Source organism: Bombina bombina, chromosome 7 (assembly GCF_027579735.1).
Source record: "Bombina bombina isolate aBomBom1 chromosome 7, aBomBom1.pri, whole genome shotgun sequence".
In the NCBI taxonomy this organism is placed as follows: Eukaryota; Metazoa; Chordata; class Amphibia; order Anura; family Bombinatoridae; genus Bombina; species Bombina bombina.
Window position 1 is genome coordinate 449,845,879 of NC_069505.1, and position 21,315 is coordinate 449,867,193.

At 41.0% G+C, this 21,315-nt stretch overlaps 1 protein-coding gene across 1 annotated transcript in view; it reads right to left on the reverse strand.

Moving 5' to 3' along the window:
* Positions 1-21,315, reverse strand: part of LOC128666685 (oocyte zinc finger protein XlCOF6.1-like) — a 130,127-nt gene that overhangs the window by 66,542 nt on the left and 42,270 nt on the right. The gene's annotated exons all lie outside the window — the stretch shown is intronic.

The window sequence follows — 21,315 nt, forward strand, 5'->3', positions numbered from 1 at the left end:
GGTTGTGCAGTAGACGTTCCTTCTTTGAAGAAGGATTTGGGCATAAAGAAGGAACAACAATCTCTTGATTGATATTCCTGTTAGTAACTACCTTAGGTAAGAACCCAGGTTTAGTACGCAGGACTACCTTATCCGAATGAAAAATCAAATAAGGAGAATCACAATGTAAGGCTGATAATTCAGAGACTCTTCGAGCCGAGGAAATAGCCATTAAAAATAGAACTTTCCAAGATAACAACTTTATATCAATGGAATGAAGGGGTTCAAACGGAACGCCCTGTAAAACATTAAGAACAAGGTTTAAACTCCATGGTGGAGCAACAGTTTTAAACACAGGCTTAATTCTGGCCAAAGCCTGACAAAAAGCCTGGACGTCAGGAACTTCTGACAGACGTTTGTGTAACAGAATGGACAGAGCTGAGATCTGTCCCTTTAATGAACTAGCAGATAAACCCTTTTCTAAACCTTCTTGTAGAAAAGACAATATCCTAGGAATCCTAACCTTACTCCAAGAGTAACCTTTGGATTCACACCAATATAGGTATTTACGCCATATCTTATGGTAAATCTTTCTGGTAACAGGTTTCCTAGCCTGTATTAAGGTATCAATAACTGACTCAGAAAATCCACGTCTTGATAAAATCAAGCGTTCAATTTCCAAGCAGTCAGCTTCAGAGAAGTTAGATTTTGATGTTTGAAGGGACCCTGTATCAGAAGGTCCTGTTTCAGAGGTAGAGACCAAGGTGGACAGGATGACATGTCCACCAGGTCTGCATACCAAGTCCTGCGTGGCCACGCAGGTGCTATTAGAATCACTGATGCTCTCTCTTGTTTGATTCTGGCAATCAATCGAGGAAGCAACGGGAAGGGTGGAAACACGTAAGCCATCCTGAAGTTCCAAGGTGCTGTCAGAGCATCTATCAGGACTGCTCCTGGATCCCTGGATCTGGACCCGTAACGAGGAAGCTTGGCGTTCTGTCGAGACGCCATGAGATCTATCTCTGGTTTGCCCCAACGTCGAAGTATTTGGGCAAAGACCTCCGGATGAAGTTCCCACTCCCCCGGATGAAAAGTCTGACGACTTAAGAAATCCGCCTCCCAGTTCTCCACTCCCGGGATGTGGATTGCTGACAGGTGGCAAGAGTGAGACTCTGCCCAGCAAATTATCTTTGATACTTCCATCATAGCTAGGGAGCTTCTTGTCCCTCCCTGATGGTTGATGTAAGCTACAGTCGTGATGTTGTCCGACTGAAACCTGATGAACCCCCGAGTTGTCAACTGGGGCCAAGCCAGGAGGGCATTGAGAACTGCTCTCAATTCCAGAATGTTTATTGGCAGGAGACTCTCCTCCTGACTCCATTGTCCCTGAGCCTTCAGAGAATTCCAGACGGCACCCCAACCTAGAAGGCTGGCGTCTGTTGTTACAATTGTCCAGTCTGGTCTGCTGAATGGCATCCCCCTGGACAGATGTGGCCGAGAAAGCCACCATAGAAGAGAATTTCTGGTCTCTTGATCCAGATTCAGAGAAGGGGATAAGTCTGAGTAATCCCCATTCCACTGACTTAGCATGCACAGTTGCAGTGGTCTGAGGTGTAAGCGTGCAAAGGGTACTATGTCCATTGCCGCTACCATTAAGCCGATTACCTCCATGCATTGAGCCACTGACGGGTGTTGAATGGAATAAAGGGTGCGGCAAGCACTTTGAAGTCTTGTTAGCCTGTCCTCTGTCAGGTAAATCTTCATTTCTACAGAATCTATAAGAGTCCCCAGGAAGGGAACTCTTGTGAGTGGAACGAGTGAACTTTTCTTTTCGTTCACCTTCCATCCATGTGACCTTAGAAATGCCAGCACTAACTCTGTATGAGACTTGGCAGTTTGAAAGCTTGAAGCTTGTATCAGAATGTCATCTAGGTATGGAGCTACCGAGATTCCCCGCGGTCTTAGTACCGCCAGAAGAGCACCCAGAACCTTTGTGAAGATTCTTGGAGCTGTAGCCAATCCGAATGAAAGAGCCACAAACTGGTAATGCCTGTCTAGGAAGGCAAACCTTAGGTACCGATAATGATCTTTGTGAATCGGTATGTGAAGGTAAGCATCTTTTAAATCTACAGTGGTCATGTATTGACCCTCTTGGATCATAGGTAAAATTGTCCGAATAGTCTCCATCTTGAACGATGGAACTCTTAGGAATTTGTTTAGGATCTTTAAGTCCAGGATTGGTCTGAAAGTTCCCTCTTTTTTGGGAACCACAAACAGATTTGAGTAAAACCCCTGTCCCTGTTCCGATCGTGGAACTGGATGGATTACTCCCATTAACAAGAGCTCTTGTACGCAGCGTAGAAACGCCTCTTTCTTTGTCTGGATTGTTGACAATCTTGACAGATGAAATCTCTCTCTTGGAGGAGAGTATTTGAAGTCCAGAAGGTATCCCTGAGATATTATCTCTAGCGCCCAGGGATCCTGAACATCTCTTGCCCAAGCCTGGGCGAAGAGAGAAAGTCTGCCCCCCACTAGATCCGATCCCGGATCGGGGGCCCTCAATTCATGCTGTTTTAGGGGCAGCAGCAGGTTTCCTAGTCTGCTTGCCCTTGTTCCAGGACTGGTTAGGTTTCCAGCCTTGTCTGTAGCGAGCAACAGCTCCTTCCTGTTTTGGTGCAGAGGAAGTTGATGCTGCTCCTGCTTTGAAATTACGAAAGGAACGAAAATTAGACTGTCTAGTCTTGGCTTTGGCTTTGTCCTGAGGCAGGGCATGGCCTTTACCTCCTGTAATGTCAGCGATAATCTCTTTCAACCCGGGCCCGAATAAGGTCTGCCCTTTGAAAGGTATATTAAGCAATTTAGACTTAGAAGTAACATCAGCTGACCAGGATTTTAGCCACAGCGCCCTGCGTGCCTGAATGGCGAATCCTGAATTCTTCGCCGTAAGTTTAGTAAGATGTACTACGGCCTCCGAAATGAATGAATTAGCTAGTTTAAGGACTCTAAGCCTGTCCGTAATGTCGTCCAGAGTAGCTGAACCAATGTTCTCTTCCAGAGACTCAATCCAGAATGCCGCTGCAGCCGTGATCGGCGCAATGCATGCAAGGGGTTGCAATATAAAACCTTGTTGAACAAACATTTTCTTAAGGTAACCCTCTAACTTTTTATCCATTGGATCTGAAAAAGCACAGCTATCCTCCACCGGGATAGTGGTACGCTTAGCTAAGGTAGAAACTGCTCCCTCCACCTTAGGGACCGTTTGCCATAAGTCCCTTGTGGTGGCGTCTATTGGAAACATTTTTCTAAATATCGGAGGGGGTGAGAACGGCACACCGGGTCTATCCCACTCCTTAGTAACAATTTCAGTAAGTCTCTTAGGTATAGGAAAAACCTCAGTACTCGTCGGTACCGCAAAATATTTATCCAACCTACACATTTTCTCTGGTATTGCAACTGTGTTACAATCATTCAGAGCCGCTAACACCTCCCCTAGTAATACACGGAGGTTTTCCAGTTTAAATTTAAAATTTGAAATATCTGAATCCAGTCTGTTTGGATCAGAACCGTCACCCACAGAATGAAGTTCTCCGTCCTCATGTTCTGCCACCTGTGACGCAGTGTCTGACATGGCCCTAATATTATCAGCGCACTCTGTTCTCACCCCAGAGTGATCACGCTTACCTCTTAGTTGTGGTAATTTAGCCAAAACCTCAGTCATAACAGTAGCCATATCCTGTAATGTGATTTGTAATGGCCGCCCAGATGTACTCGGCGCTACAATATCACGCACCTCCCTCTGAGCGGGAGATGTAGGTACTGACACGTGAGGCGAGTTAGTCGGCATAACTCTCCCCTCGTTGTTTGGTGAAATTTGTTCAATTTGTACAGATTGACTTTTATTTAAAGTAGCATCAATACAGTTAGTACATAAATTTCTATTGGGCTCCACTTTGGCATTGCAACAAATGACACAGGTATCATCCTCTGAATCAGACATGTTTAACACACTAGCAAATAAACTTGCAACTTGGAAATACAATTCAATTAGAATAATATTAAAACGTACTGTGCCTTTAAGAAGCACAGAAGATCTATGACAGTTGAAAATTAATAAATTGAAACAGTTATAGCCTCAATCCTTGTAAACAACACAACTTTAGCAAAGGTTTAATCCCATTAGCAAAGATAACAAATTCTGAAAGCAGGAAACAAATTACAGAATAAACGTTTTTTATCTCAGTCAAACTATAATTCTCACAGCTCTGCTGAGAGAAATTACCTCCCTCAAAATAAGTTTTGAAGACCCCTGAGCTCTGTAGAGATGAACCGGATCATGCAGGGAATACAATGAGCTGCTGACTGAAATATTTGATGCATAGTAAAAGCGCCAAAAAACGGCCCCTCCCCCTCACACACAGCAGTGAGGGAGAACAGAAACTGTCAGAAAAACAGATTAAGCAACTGCCAAGTGGAAAAATAGTGCCCAAACATTTATTCACACAGTACCTCAGCAAATGAAAACGATTTTACATTCCAGCAAAAACGTTAAACATAATCTCTAGTTATTAAACAGCTTTATGTATTTCTTACAGTGTAATTCTAGTGAAGTACCATTCCCCAGAATACTGAAGTGTAAAGTATACATACATGACATTATATCGGTATGGCAGGATTTTCTCATCAATTCCATTGTCAGAAAATAAAAACTGCTACATACCTCTATGCAGATTCATCTGCCCGCTGTCCCCTGATCTGAAGTTTACCTCACTCCTCAGATGGCCGAGAACAGCAATATGATCTTAACTACTCCGGCTAAAATCATAGCAAAACTCTGGTAGATTCTTCTTCAAACTCTGCCAGAGAGGTAATAACACACTCCGGTGCTATTTTAAAATAACAAACTTTTGATTGAAGATATAAAACTAAGTATAATCACCATAGTCCTCTCACACATCCTATCTAGTCGTTGGGTGCAAGAGAATGACTGGGAGTGACGTAGAGGGGAGGAGCTATATGCAGCTCTGCTGGGTGAATCCTCTTGCACTTCCTGTTGGGGAGGAGTAATATCCCAGAAGTAATGATGACCCGTGGACTGATCACACTTAACAGAAGAAATGAAGATTTATCAGCATCAACCTCTGAGACAGAATCCTCTGAACCAGAAGAGTCATTAGAATCAGAATGATGATGCTCATTTAAAAATTCATCTGTATAAAGAGAAGTTTTAAAAGATTTTTTATGTTTACTAGAAGGAGGAATAACAGACATAGCCTTCTTGATGGATTCAGAAACAAAATCTCTTATGTTATCAGGAACACTCTGAACATTAGATGTTGATGGAACTGCAACAGGTAATGGTACTTTACTAAAGGAAATAATAAATAGGACATTAACAAGTTTGTCATGACAATCAATACAAACAACAGCTGGAGGAACAGCTACCAAAAGTTTACAGCAGATACACTTAGCTTTGGTAGATCCAGCACCAGACAGCGATTTTCCTGAAGTATCTTCTGACTCAGACGCAACGTGAGACATCTTGCAATATGTAAGAGAAAAAAACAACATATAAAGCAAAATTGATCAAATTCCTTAAATGACAGTTTCAGGAATGGGAAAAAATGCCAAGGAACAAGCTTCTAGCAACCAGAAGCAATGAAAAATGAGACTTAAATAATGTGGAGACAAAAACGACGCCCATATTTTTTTAGCGCCAAATAAGACGCCCACATTATTTGGCGCCTAAATGCTTTTGGCGCCAAAAATGACACCACATCCGGAACGCCGACATTTTTGGCGCAAAAGAACGTCAAAAAAATGACGCAACTTCCGGCGACACGTATGACGCCGGAAACAGAAAAGATTTTTTGCGCCAAAAAAGTCCGCGCCAAGAATGACGCAATAAAATGAAGCATTTTCAGCCCCTGCGAGCCTAACAGCCCACAGGAAAAAAGTCAAATTTTTAAGGTAAGAAAAAAAGATTGATTCAAATGCATTATCCCAAATATGAAACTGACTGTCTGAAAATAAGGAATGTTGAACATCCTGAGTCAAGGCAAATAAATGTTTGAATACATATATTTAGAACTTTATAAAAAAGTGCCCAACCATAGCTTAGAGTGTCACAGAAAATAAGACTTACTTACCCCAGGACACTCATCTACATGTTTTAGAAAGCCAAACCAGTGCTGAAACGAAAATCAGCAGAGGTAATGGTATATATATATATATATAAGAGTATATCGTCGATCTGAAAAGGGAGGTAAGAGATGAATCTCTACGACCGATAACAGAGAACCTATGAAATAGACCCCGTAGAAGGAGATCATTGCATTCAAATAGGTAATACTCTCCTCACATCCCTCTGACATTCACTGCACGCTGAGAGGAAAACCGGGCTCCAACCTGCTGCGGAGCGCATATCAACGTAGAATCTAGCACAAACTTACTTCACCACCTCCATAGGAGGCAAAGTTTGTAAAACTGATTTGTGGGTGTGGTGAGGGGTGTATTTATAGGCATTTTGAGGTTTGGGAAACTTTGCCCCTCCTGGTAGGAATGTATATCCCATACGTCACTAGCTCATGGACTCTTGCTAATTACATGAAAGAAATATACGTGCACACTCACCTGTAACCTGCGTGCCTCAGACACAACATATGTGCACACTCACCTGTAACCTGCGTGCCTCAGACACAACATATGTGCACACTCACCTGTAACCTGTGTGCCTCAGACACAACATATGAGCACACTCACCTGTAACCTGTGTGCCTCAGACACAACATACGTGCACACTCACCTGTAACCTGTGTGCCTCAGACACAACATATGTGCACACTCACTTGTAACCTGTGTGCCTCAGACACAGCATGTGTGCACACTCACCTGTAACCTGTGTGCCTCAGACACAGCATGTGTGCACACTCACCTGTAACCTCTGTGCCTAAGACACAACATGTGTGCACACTCACCTGTTACCTGCGTGCCTCAGACACAACATACGTGCACACTCAACCTGTAACCTGCGTGCCTCAGACACAACATACTTGCACACTCACCTGTAACCTGCGTGCCTCAGACACAACATACGTGCACACTCACCTGTAACATGCGTGCCTCAGAAACAACATATGTGCACACTCACCTGTAACCTGCGTGCCTCAGACACAACATACTCACCTGTAACCTGCGTGCCTCAGACACAACATACGTGCACACTCACCTGTAACCTGCGTGCCTCAGACACAACATACATGCACACTCACCTGTAACCTACATGCCTCAGACACAACATGTGTGAATACTCACCTGTAACCTAGGTGCCTCAAACACATGTGTGCACACTCACCTGTAACTTAGGTGCCTCAGACACAACATGTGTGCACACTCACCTGTAACCTGCGTGCTTTAGACACAACGTGTACACACTCACCTATAACCTGCGTGCCTCAGACACAAAATACGTGCACACTCACTTGTAACCTGCGTGCCTCAGACACAACATACGTGCACACTCACCTGTAACCTACATGCCTCAAACACAGCATATGTGCACACTCACCTGTAACCTGCGTGTCTCAGACACATGTGTGCACACTCACCTGTAACCTGCATACCTCAGACACAACATAAGTGTACACTCACCTGTAACCTGTGTGCCTCAGACACAACATACATGCACACTCACCTGTAACTTGTGTGCCTCAGACACAACATACATGCACACTCACTTGTAACCTACATGCCTCAGACACAACATGTGTGAACACTTACCTGTAACCTAAATGCCTCAGACACAGCATATGTGCACACTCACCTGTAACCTAGGTGCCTCAGACACAACATATGTGCACACTCACCTGTAACCTGAGTGCCTCAGACACAGCATACGTGCACACTCACCTGTAACCTAGGTGCCTCAGACACAACATGTGTGCACACTCACCTGTAACCTGCGTTCCTCAGACACAACATGTGTGCACACTCATCTGTAACCTGTGTGCCTCAGACACAACATGTGTGCACACTCATCTGTAACCTGTGTGCCTCAGACACAACATGTGTGCACACTCATCTGTAACCTGTGTGTCTCAGACACATCTGTGCACACTCACCTGTAACCTGGGTGCCTCAGACACAACATATATGCACACTCATCTGTAACCTGCATTCCTCAGACACAGCATACGTGCACACTCACCTGTAACCTGTGTGCCTCAGACACAGCATGTGTGCACACTCACCTGTAACATGTCCCTGTATATGACTAACAACACCACATACACATTATAGTAACTAAACAGCACTGTGCCTATAAACCTTATTAAACCCTGATTTAGTGCTCCCTGTATGTGACCAACAACACCACATACACATTATAGTAACTACACAGCTTTGTGCCTATAAACCTTATTAAACCCCTGATTTAGTGCTCCCTGTATGTGACCAACAGCACCACATACACATTATAGTAACTACACAGCTCTGTGCCTATAAACCTTATTAAACCCCTGATATAGTGCTCCCTGTATGTGACCAACAACACCACATACACATTATAGTAACTACACAGCTTTGTGCCTATAAACCTTATTAAACCCCTGATTTAGTGCTCCCTGTATGTGACAAACAACACCACATACACATTATAGTAACTACACAGCTCTGTGCCTATACACCTTATTAAACCCCTGATTTAGTGCTCCCTGTATGTGACCAACAGCACCACATACACATTATAGTAACTACACAGCTCTGTGCCTATAAACCTTATTAAACCCCTGATTTAGTGCTCCCTGTATGTGACCAACAACACCACATACACATTATAGTAACTACACAAATCTGTGCCTATAAACCTTATTAAACCTCTGATTTAGTGCTTCTGTATGTGACCAACAACACCACATACACATTATAGTAACTAAACAGCACTGTGCCTATAAACCTTATTAGCACCCTGATTTAGTGCTCCCTGTATGTGACCAACAACACCATATACACATTATAGTAACTACACAGCTTTGTGCCTATAAACCTTATTAAACCCCTGATTTAGTGCTCCCTGTATGTGACAAACAACACCACATACACATTATAGTAACTACACAGCTCTGTGCCTATACACCTTATTAAACCCCTGATTTAGTGCTCCCTGTATGTGACCAACAGCACCACATACACATTATAGTAACTACACAGCTCTGTGCCTATAAACCTTATTAAACCCCTGATTTAGTGCTCCCTGTATGTGACCAACAACACCACATACACATTATAGTAACTACACAAATCTGTGCCTATAAACCTTATTAAACCTCTGATTTAGTGCTTCTGTATGTGACCAACAACACCACATACACATTATAGTAACTACACAGCTTTGTGCCTATAAACCTTATTAAAACCCTGATTTAGTGCTCCCTGTATGTGAGCAACAACACCACATACACATTATAGTAACTACACAGTTCTGTGCCTATAAACCTTATTAAACCCCTGATTTAGTGCTCCTGTATGTGACCAACACCACCATATACACGTTATAGTAACTACACAGCTCTGTACCTATAAACCTTATTAAACCCCTGATTTAGTGCTTCCTGTATGTGACCAACAACACCACATACACATTATAGTAACTACACAGCTATGTGCCTATAAACCTTATTAAACCCCTGATTTAGTGCTCCCTGTATGTGACCAACAGCACTACATACACATTATAGTAACTACACAGCTCAGTGCCTATAAACCTTATTAACCCCCTGATTTAGTGCTCCCTGTATGTGACCAACAACACCACATACACATTATAGTAACTACACAAATCTGTGCCTATAAACCTTATTAAACCTCTGATTTAGTGCTTCTGTATGTGACCAACAACACCACATACACATTATAGTAACTAAACAGCACTGTGCCTATAAACCTTATTAGCACCCTGATTTAGTGCTCCCTGTATGTGACCAACAACACCATATACACATTATAGTAACTACACAGCTTTGTGCCTATAAACCTTATTAAAACCCTGATTTAGTGCTCCCTGTATGTGAGCAACAACACCACATACACATTATAGTAACTACACAGTTCTGTGCCTATAAACCTTATTACACCCCTGATTTAGTGCTCCTGTATGTGACCAACACCACCATATACACATTATAGTAACTACACAGTTCTGTACCTATAAACCTTATTAAACCCCTGATTTAGTGCTTCCTGTATGTGACCAACAACACCACATACACATTATAGTAACTACACAGCTCTGTGCCTATAAACCTTATTAAACCCCTGATTTAGTGCTCCTGTATGTGACCAACACCACCATATACACATTATAGTAACTACACAGCTTTGTGCCTATAAGCCTTATTAAACCCCTGATTTAGTGCTCCCTGTATGTGACCAACAACACCACATACACATTATAGTAACTACACAGCTTTGTGCCTATAAACCTTATTAAACCCCTGATTTAGTGCTCCCTGTATGTGACAAACAACACCACATACACATTATAGTAACTACACAGCTCTGTGCCTATACACCTTATTAAACCCCTGATTTAGTGCTCCCTGTATGTGACCAACAGCACCACATACACATTATAGTAACTACACAAATCTGTGCCTATAAACCTTATTAAACCTCTGATTTAGTGCTTCTGTATGTGACCAACAACACCACATACACATTATAGTAACTAAACAGCACTGTGCCTATAAACCTTATTAGCACCCTGATTTAGTGCTCCCTGTATGTGACCAACAACACCATATACACATTATAGTAACTACACAGCTTTGTGCCTATAAACCTTATTAAAACCCTGATTTAGTGCTCCCTGTATGTGAGCAACAACACCACATACATATTATAGTAACTACACAGTTCTGTGCCTATAAACCTTATTAAACCCCTGATTTAGTGCTCCTGTATGTGACCAACACCACCATATACACATTATAGTAACTACACAGCTCTGTACCTATAAACCTTATTAAACCCCTGATTTAGTGCTTCCTGTATGTGACCAACAACACCACATACACATTATAGTAACTACACAGCTATGTGCCTATAAACCTTATTAAACCCCTGATTTAGTGCTCCCTGTATGTGACCAACAGCACTACATACACATTATAGTAACTACACAGCTCAGTGCCTATAAACCTTATTAACCCCCTGATTTAGTGCTCCCTGTATGTGACCAACAACACCACATACACATTATAGTAACTACACAGCTCTGTGCCTATAAACCTTATAAAACCCCTGATTTAGTGCTCCCTGTATGTAACCAACAAAACCACATACACACTATAGTAACTACACAGCTCTGTGCCTATAAACCTTATTAAACCCCTGATTTAGTGCTCCTGTATGTGACCAACACCACCATATACACATTATAGTAACTACACAGCTTTGTGCCTATAAGCCTTATTAAACCCCTGATTTAGTGCTCCCTGTATGTGACCAACAACACCACATACACATTATAGTAACTACACAGCTTTGTGCCTATAAACCTTATTAAACCCCTGATTTAGTGCTCCCTGTATGTGACAAACAACACCACATACACATTATAGTAACTACACAGCTCTGTGCCTATACACCTTATTAAACCCCTGATTTAGTGCTCCCTGTATGTGACCAACAGCACCACATACACATTATAGTAACTACACAAATCTGTGCCTATAAACCTTATTAAACCTCTGATTTAGTGCTTCTGTATGTGACCAACAACACCACATACACATTATAGTAACTAAACAGCACTGTTCCTATAAACCTTATTAGCACCCTGATTTAGTGCTCCCTGTATGTGACCAACAACACCATATACACATTATAGTAACTACACAGCTTTGTGCCTATAAACCTTATTAAAACCCTGATTTAGTGCTCCCTGTATGTGAGCAACAACACCACATACATATTATAGTAACTACACAGTTCTGTGCCTATAAACCTTATTAAACCCCTGATTTAGTGCTCCTGTATGTGACCAACACCACCATATACACATTATAGTAACTACACAGCTCTGTACCTATAAACCTTATTAAACCCCTGATTTAGTGCTTCCTGTATGTGACCAACAACACCACATACACATTATAGTAACTACACAGCTATGTGCCTATAAACCTTATTAAACCCCTGATTTAGTGCTCCCTGTATGTGACCAACAGCACTACATACACATTATAGTAACTACACAGCTCAGTGCCTATAAACCTTATTAACCCCCTGATTTAGTGCTCCCTGTATGTGACCAACAACACCACATACACATTATAGTAACTACACAGCTCTGTGCCTATAAACCTTATAAAACCCCTGATTTAGTGCTCCCTGTATGTAACCAACAAAACCACATACACACTATAGTAACTACACAGCTCTGTGCCTATAAACCTTATTAAACCCCTGATTTAGTGCTCCTGTATGTGACCAACACCACCATATACACATTATAGTAACTACACAGCTTTGTGCCTATAAGCCTTATTAAACCCCTGATTTAGTGCTCCCTGTATGTGACCAACAACACCACATACACATTATAGTAACTACACAGCTTTGTGCCTATAAACCTTATTAAACCCCTGATTTAGTGCTCCCTGTATGTGACAAACAACACCACATACACATTATAGTAACTACACAGCTCTGTGCCTATACACCTTATTAAACCCCTGATTTAGTGCTCCCTGTATGTGACCAACAGCACCACATACACATTATAGTAACTACACAAATCTGTGCCTATAAACCTTATTAAACCTCTGATTTAGTGCTTCTGTATGTGACCAACAACACCACATACACATTATAGTAACTAAACAGCACTGTGCCTATAAACCTTATTAGCACCCTGATTTAGTGCTCCCTGTATGTGACCAACAACACCATATACACATTATAGTAACTACACAGCTTTGTGCCTATAAACCTTATTAAAACCCTGATTTAGTGCTCCCTGTATGTGAGCAACAACACCACATATACATTATAGTAACTACACAGTTCTGTGCCTATAAACCTTATTAAACCCTGATTTAGTGCTCCTTGTATGTGACCAACAAAACCACATACACATTATAGTAACTACACAGCTCTGTGCCTATAAACCTTATAAAACCCATGATTTAGTGCTCCCTGTATGTGACCAAGAAAACCACATACACACTATAGTAACTACACAGCTCTGTGCCTATAAACCTTATTAAACCCCTGATTTAGTGCTCCTGTATGTGACCAACACCACCATATACACATTATAGTAACTACACAGCTCTGTACCTATAAACCTTATTAAACCCCTGATTTAGTGCTTCCTGTATGTGACCAACAACACCACATACACATTATAGTAACTACACAGCTATGTGCCTATAAACCTTATTAAACCCCTGATTTAGTGCTCCCTGTATGTGACCAACAGCACTACATACACATTATAGTAACTACACAGCTCAGTGCCTATAAACCTTATTAACCCCCTGATTTAGTGCTCCCTGTATGTGACCAACAACACCACATACACATTATAGTAACTACACAGCTCTGTGCCTATAAACCTTATAAAACCCCTGATTTAGTGCTCCCTGTATGCAACCAACAAAACCACATACACACTATAGTAACTACACAGCTCTGTGCCTATAAACCTTATTAAACCCCTGATTTAGTGCTCCTGTATGTGACCAACAACACCATATACACATTATAGTAACTACACAGCTTTGTGCCTATAAGCCTTATTAAACCCCTGATTTAGTGCTCCCTGTATGTGACCAACAAAACCAAATACACATTATAGTAACTACACAGCTCTGTGCCTATAAACCTTATTAAACCCCTGATTTAGTGCTTCCTGTATGTGACCAACAACACGACATACACATTATAGTAACTACACAGCTATGTGCCTATAAACCTTATTAAACCCCTGATTTAGTGCTCCCTGTATGTGACCAACAGCACTACATACACATTATAGTAACTATACAGCTCAGTGCCTATAAACCTTATTAACCCCGATATAGTGCTCCCTGTATGTGACCAACAACACCACATACACATTATAGTAACTACACAGCTCTGTGCCTATAAACCTTATTAAACCCCTGATTTAGTGCTCCCTGTATTTGACCAACAACACCACATACACATTATAGTAACTACACAGCTCTGTGCCTATACACCTTATTAAACCCCTGATTTAGTGCTCCCTGTATGTGACCAACAGCACCACACACATTAAAGTAACTACACAGCTCTGTGCCTATAAACCTTATTAAACCCCTGATTTAGTGCTCCCTGTATGTGACCAACAACACTACATACACATTATAGTAACTACACAACTCTGTGCCTAAAACCTCTGATTTAGTGCTTCTGTATGTGACCAACAACACCACATACACATTATAGTAACTAAACAGCTCTGTGCCTATAAACTGTGATATACCTTTAAGGTATATCCCTGCCTTTCCTCTTTCCCTATAAAAAGGGATCAATTACGTCATTTCCTTGCCTGATTATTGAAGCCAAGACTCAGTTTTCTAGCTGATGCCTGTTACGTCTCAACTCAGGTCTCAGGAGACTTTCATAACCTTTTCTAAGTATTTTTCAGATATAAGCCCATTCTGTTCCAGAGACTTAACCGCTGGAGTGTTGAAGCTGAAGCAGTAGTCTAATCTACTAATATCTATTGGTCCGATCACTCTGACTTTACCCGCTGTCAGTTCCAGCAACTGTTCACAGTCACCGATGCCGAATAACCGGAAGTGAGTCACACACTCTATTTCCTCAAGCCGCAACCGCAACCTCCGCTCTCAATACCGAACAGGTAAAACCAGATTATCCAAACTTGTTTCTCTCTGTATCTGCCAAATTCCAGATTACCGGGTTGAATATTGTCAGCCTGTTTACTCACTGCCTTCTAACCACACAATCAGGCGTTTAGCATATTACTCAGAATCTGCTTGTCAGGAGTTGTATTGAACGCCATTTCTTTCACTGACCGCTACATGTTAAGAGACACATTACAAGGGATTCACTGTACCTGTGAGGGTGTTTTGAGGATTGACTGTGTGTAAATATTTTAGAGTGTGTGTGAAGCAATTTCATTCATAGGAATATACTTGATTATTTGGAGGCTGTACTTCTACAAAACTATACTAAAGTAATATTGGATTACAATACTCGCATCTGACTTTTACTCATGATCTGACTAAGACGTGAATAGTCTGGTCTGTCATACAAGTTCACTGACTTTCAGTTCATATAACCACTGTGTAATAAAAGCTCACTGTGACTCACTCCTATCTAAAGAAGTGTTCTGGGGTTTGTTCACAAAAGAGCAACATAACATTTAACTTTCTGTTATCGTTCTGGTGATTTCATCACATAATAATCAGGCCTTATATATAGAATCCTGTTTTTCTTTATTTTTTTGTGAAAGAAAAAACATGGATCCTACTGAGATTAAGAACGAATTCACCAATGTATATCAGAAACTGGATTATCTTGCCCATGCATTACAGGAGGTTCAAACAGAAAATTCTGCCATAAAAAATCTCTTAAAAGAATGTGTTACCACAAAACATCAGGAGATACCTGAACCTCAGGTACAAGCACCAATGCCTTTTGCAGGAAAAAAGGTCAGAGTTCCGCGATTTCAAAAACGCCTGTAACCTAATGTTCTCACTCAGACCACACACCTACCATTCAGATAGAATCAAGGTGTGCACAACAATATCCTATCTAGTTGGAGAACCACGGACCTGGGCAAATCGTTTCTTTGAAAATAACAACCCGATATTGGACTCCCTCCCAGATTTTTTTGCAGCAATGTCAAGTCTATATGAGGATACTAATAGCCAAATTCAAGCAGAAACATAGCTACGCGCACTGAGGCAAGGAAAGAGGACCGTAGAGGAGTACACTACTGATTTTCAAATGTGGGCCACAGACTCGCTGTGGAATGAAATCACTCTACGAAATCAATTCCGCCTGGGGCTCTCTGAGGCCCTAAAGGATGAACTGTCTAGATTGGAGATACCTGAATCACTCTCTGGTCTCATCAAACTAAGCACTACATTAGATCGGCGACTTAGGGAGCGAAAGGCTGAAAGAGGGACATATGAAACCACTAGTAGACACCCGTACACCTTAACACCTTCTCAAGAAAAAAATTCTACCCACTCCATACCAATGGAAATTGGAGCAATTAAAGGACCGTTAAGTCAAGAGGAAAAGACCCGGAGACGACTTGCCAATCTATGCCTTTATTGTGGCCATAAGGATCACTCCGTGGCTCTGTGCCCATTACTGGCAAAACAAAAAAAGGGTAAGACTTATCAATCTATCTCTCTATGTAATAACTTTAAGACAACTCAACTCACATTACCTCTCTCCTTGCAGTGGGACCAACTTCATATCCAGAGTGAAGCGCTTATAGTTTCCGGGGCTTCAGGCTTATATATTGATTTTTTGTTTGTACAAATAAATAAAATCCCCACTGTGTGTAAAAAGCAACCAGTATTCGTAAAGTTAATAGATGGATCTATGATTCAGAAGGGTCCTATTAGACACCACACGATACCACTACTCACAACCACAGTTGGGGGACATACAGAATATCTGACTTATGATATTATACCAATTGAAAAACACACTTTAATTCTGAGTTATACTTGGTTAACTACACATAATCCTAGAATCAATTGGACATAAAATACACTACAATTAACCTCTGAATATTGCAATAAAACATGCTACCCACATTCTTCAATAAGCAACATCACAAATGGGGTACCTCTGGCATATTCGGATCTGCTTGAGGTTTTTAATCTCAAGGAGGCCGAGTCTTTACCTCCTCATCAGCGATTTGACTGCCCCATAGAGATAATACCAGGCTCTCAAATTCCATATGGTAAAATTTACCCTTTGTCCCAAAAAGAACTCACTTATTTACTAACCTATCTTGATGACAACCTTAAAAAAGGATTCATTTCCCATTCTACATCGGCGGCAGCAGCTGGAATATTCTTTGTAAAAAACAAAGATCAGTCATTAAGACCTATAATAGACTATAGAGCACTTAATGCAATTACCATAAAAAATAGATATCCCTTACCACTGATACCCGAATTACTTGAAAGATTGTCAGATGCCACTATATACAGTAAATTAGACTTGAAGGGTGCATACAATTTAATACAAATAAAAAAAGGTGATGAATGGAAAACAGTGTTTAGGACACGCTATGGATTGTTCCAATATAACGTGATGCCATTTGGCTTGAGTAATGCACCCGCCACTTTTCAACATTTCATAAATGAAATTTTCCGTGACCTTACAGATATATGTGTTATCATATATCTAGATGACATTCTGGTGTATTCAAAGAATCTTAAAGAACACGAAAAACATGTTAGATGGGTACTCACCCGTCTAAGAGAACACAGGCTATTCGCAAAATTGGAAAAATGTAATTTCCATGTTCATCAAATAAAATTCCTTGGGTATATAATTTCCCCGAACAAAATCCAGATGGACCCTGAAAAAACAAAAATGATTCAAGAATGGACAAGACCAAGAACTGTTCGGGCCCTCCAGAAATTTCTGGGATTCTCAAATTTTTATAGGAAGTTCATTAAGAATTTCTCTACCCTGGTAAGACCACTGACTCAACTTACAAGAAAAGGTCATAAATTTGCTTGGTCTGACGATGCACAAGATGCCTTCACTAAATTGAAAGACTCGTTCACTACTGCTCCAATCCTAACTTTACCAGATTATCATTCACAATTTATATTAGAGGTTGATGCTTCCAACACAGGAATTGGAGCAGTCCTATCACAACGTAATAAAGAGACTCAAGACTTACATCCAATAGCTTACTTCTCAAGGACACTTCTCCCTGCTGAAACAAATTACAGCATTGGGGACAAAGAACTTTTAGCCATCAAAAGTTCATTGGAGCACTGGCGACATCTTTTGGAAGGTGCAAAAGAACCTTTCCTCATATTCACAGACCACAAGAATCTTGAATACTTAAAACGGAGCAAAACATTATCTGCACGTCAAGTAAGGTGGTCCTTGTTTTTAGATAGGTTTGATTTCCAAATTACCTATAAACCAGGACATGCTAACACGAAAGCTGATGCTCTCTCCAGGATGAATGACATAACGAACAATTCAGAAAGCTTAAACCCTATCATTCCACAAGAAAAGTTTATAGGGTCACTTACCAATTTGGAAAAAGACATACTAGAAGAGTTATAAAGAGAACATGATCATCCAACCAACTGTGTAGAGGACTCAACGACTGGGTTACTATTCTATAAAGACAGAATGTATATTCCCAAATCTTTGAGAAACCTCATCTTGAAACACCACCATGACAACGTACTATCCGGTCATAAAGGGGTGCAGAAAACAACTGACTTAATTAAACGTCATTTTTGGTGGCCACAAATGCAAAACACCTGTGACATCTGTTCTAGAAACAAAAAACTCCATAGAAAACCAATTGGTTATTTAACGTCACTGCCGATCCCAGATATGCCATGGTCCACTATTTCGATGGATTTCTTAGTAGAGTTACCTATATCACGCCATTATAATACTAGTCGTGGTTGATCATTTGACTAAACTAGGTCATTTTATACCTCTCAAATCACTACCAACAGCAATGACCACAGCTAAAGTATTTATAGACCATATAGTCAAAGTACATGGGCTACCCACTACCATTATCACAGACAGGGGCACTCAATTTACTTCTGCTTTCTGGAGGTCTCTCTGTAAACAATTACGTATTGATACTCATTATTCAACCGCATATCAACCGCATATCACCCTCAATCTAATGGCTTAACAGAGCGACTGAACCAGACCCTAGAACAGTTCCTTCGCTGTTACCTTACACATCTTCAGGATGATTGGGTAGACTATCTCCCGATGGCGGAGTTTTCTTATAATAACTCCATTTCTGCTTCTACGAAAATGTCACTGTTTTTTGCTACATATGGCTACCATCCTACCACACTAACTTTCACACATACTACAGTCAACTGTCCCACTGCATCAGATTTCACTTCTACTTTACAAGACAGACTCAGGTTACTTAAAACACATTTGGAGGAAGCAAAAAACAGCCAGAAACATTATTATGACCTACGTCACACACCAAGTCCTGCTTATAAAGTTGGTGACTTAGTAATGTTGTCAACCAAACATTTAAATTTACAAGTGCCCTGTAAAAAACTAGCCAATCAGTTTATAGGACCTTATCCGATTGAAACTGTGATAAATTCAAACGCGATGCGCTTGACCTTACCGAAAGACTTCGGCATACATCCAACGTTTCACGTATCCCTCCTGAAACCTAATAGGGGTGAGACCCGGGATGCTTTATCACAGCCGCCACCTCCAGTTGTTCTACAAGATCACCTTGAGTATGAGGTGGAGCAGATACTTGACTCCCACTTTCGTCGGGGGCGTTTACAATATTTGATCAAATGGAAGGGTTATGGTCCTGAGAATAACTCTTGGGAATCTCATCTTGATTTACATGCACCTGCGCTTGTGCTTCCTTTCATCGCCACCATCCTGAGAAGCCGCGTTTGCTCCCCTTGGGGGCCCACCCTTATGGGGGGGGATATGTGATATACCTTAAAGGTATATCCCTGCCTTTCCTCTTTCCCTATAAAAAGGGATCAATTACGACATTTCCTTGCCTGATTATTGAAGCCAAGACTCAGTTTTCTAGCTGATGCCTGTTACGTCTCAACTCAGGTCTCAGGAGACTTTCATAACCTTTTCTAAGTATTTTACAGATATAAGCCCATTCTGTTCCAGAGAACTTAACCGCTGGAGTGTTGAAGCTGAAGCAGTAGTCTAATCTACTAATATCTAATGGTCCGATCACTCTGACTTTACCCGCTGTCAGTTCCAGCAGCTGTTCACAGTCACCGATGCCGAATAACTGGAAGTGAGTCACACACTCTATTTCCTCAAGCCGCAACCGCAACCTCCGCTCTCAATACCGAACAGGTAAAACCAGATAATTCAAACTTGTTTCTCTCTGTATCTGCCGAATTCCAGATTACCGGGTTGAATATTGTCAGCCTGTTTACTCACTGCCTTCTAACCACACAATCAGGCGTTTAGCATATTACTCAGAATTTGCTTGTCAGGAGTTGTATTGAACGTCATTTCTTTCAATGACCGCTACATGTTAAGAGACACAATACAAGGGATTCACAGTACCTGTGAGGGTGTTTTGAGGATTGACTGTGTGTAAATATTTTAGAGTGTGTGTGAAGCAATTTCATTCATAGGAATATACTTGATCATTTGGAGGCTGTACTTCTACAAAACTATACTAAAGTAATATTGGATTACAATACTCGCATCTGACTTTTACTCATGATCTGACTAAGACGTGAATAGTCTGGTCTGTCATACAAGTTCACTGACTTTCAGTTCATATAACCACTGTGTAATAAAAGCTCACTGTGACTCACTCCTATCTAAAGAAGTGTTCTGGGGTTTGTTCACAAAAGAGCAACATAACATATTTAACTAGTATAGTTCTGGTGATTTCATCACATAAACCTTATTAGCACCCTGATTTAGTGCTCCCTGTATGTGACCAACAACACCATATACACATTATAGTAACTACACAGCTTTGTGCCTATAAACCTTATTAAACCCCTGATTTAGTGCTCCCTGTATGTGACCAACAACACCACATACACATTATAGTAACTACACAGCTCTGTGCCTATACACCTTATTAAACCCCTGATTTAGTGCTCCCTGTATGTGACCAACAGCACCACACACATTAAAGTAACTACACAGCTCTGTGCCTATAAACCTTATTAAACCCCTGATTTAGTGCTCCTTGTATGTGACCAACAACACCACATACACATTATAGTAACTACACAACTCTGTGCCTATAAACATTATTAAACCTCTGATTTAGTGCTTCTGTATGTGACCAACAACACCACATACACATTATAGTAACTAAACAGCTCTGTGCCTATAAACCTTATTAACCCCTGATTTAGTGCTCCCTGTATGTGACCAACAAAACCACATACACAATATAGTAACAACACAGCTCTGTGCCTATAAAACTTATTAGCACCCTGATTTAGTGCTCCCTGTATGTGACCAACAACACCATATACACATTATAGTAACTACACAGCTTTGTGCCTATAAACCTTATTAAACCCCTGATTTAGTGCTCCCTGTATGTGACCA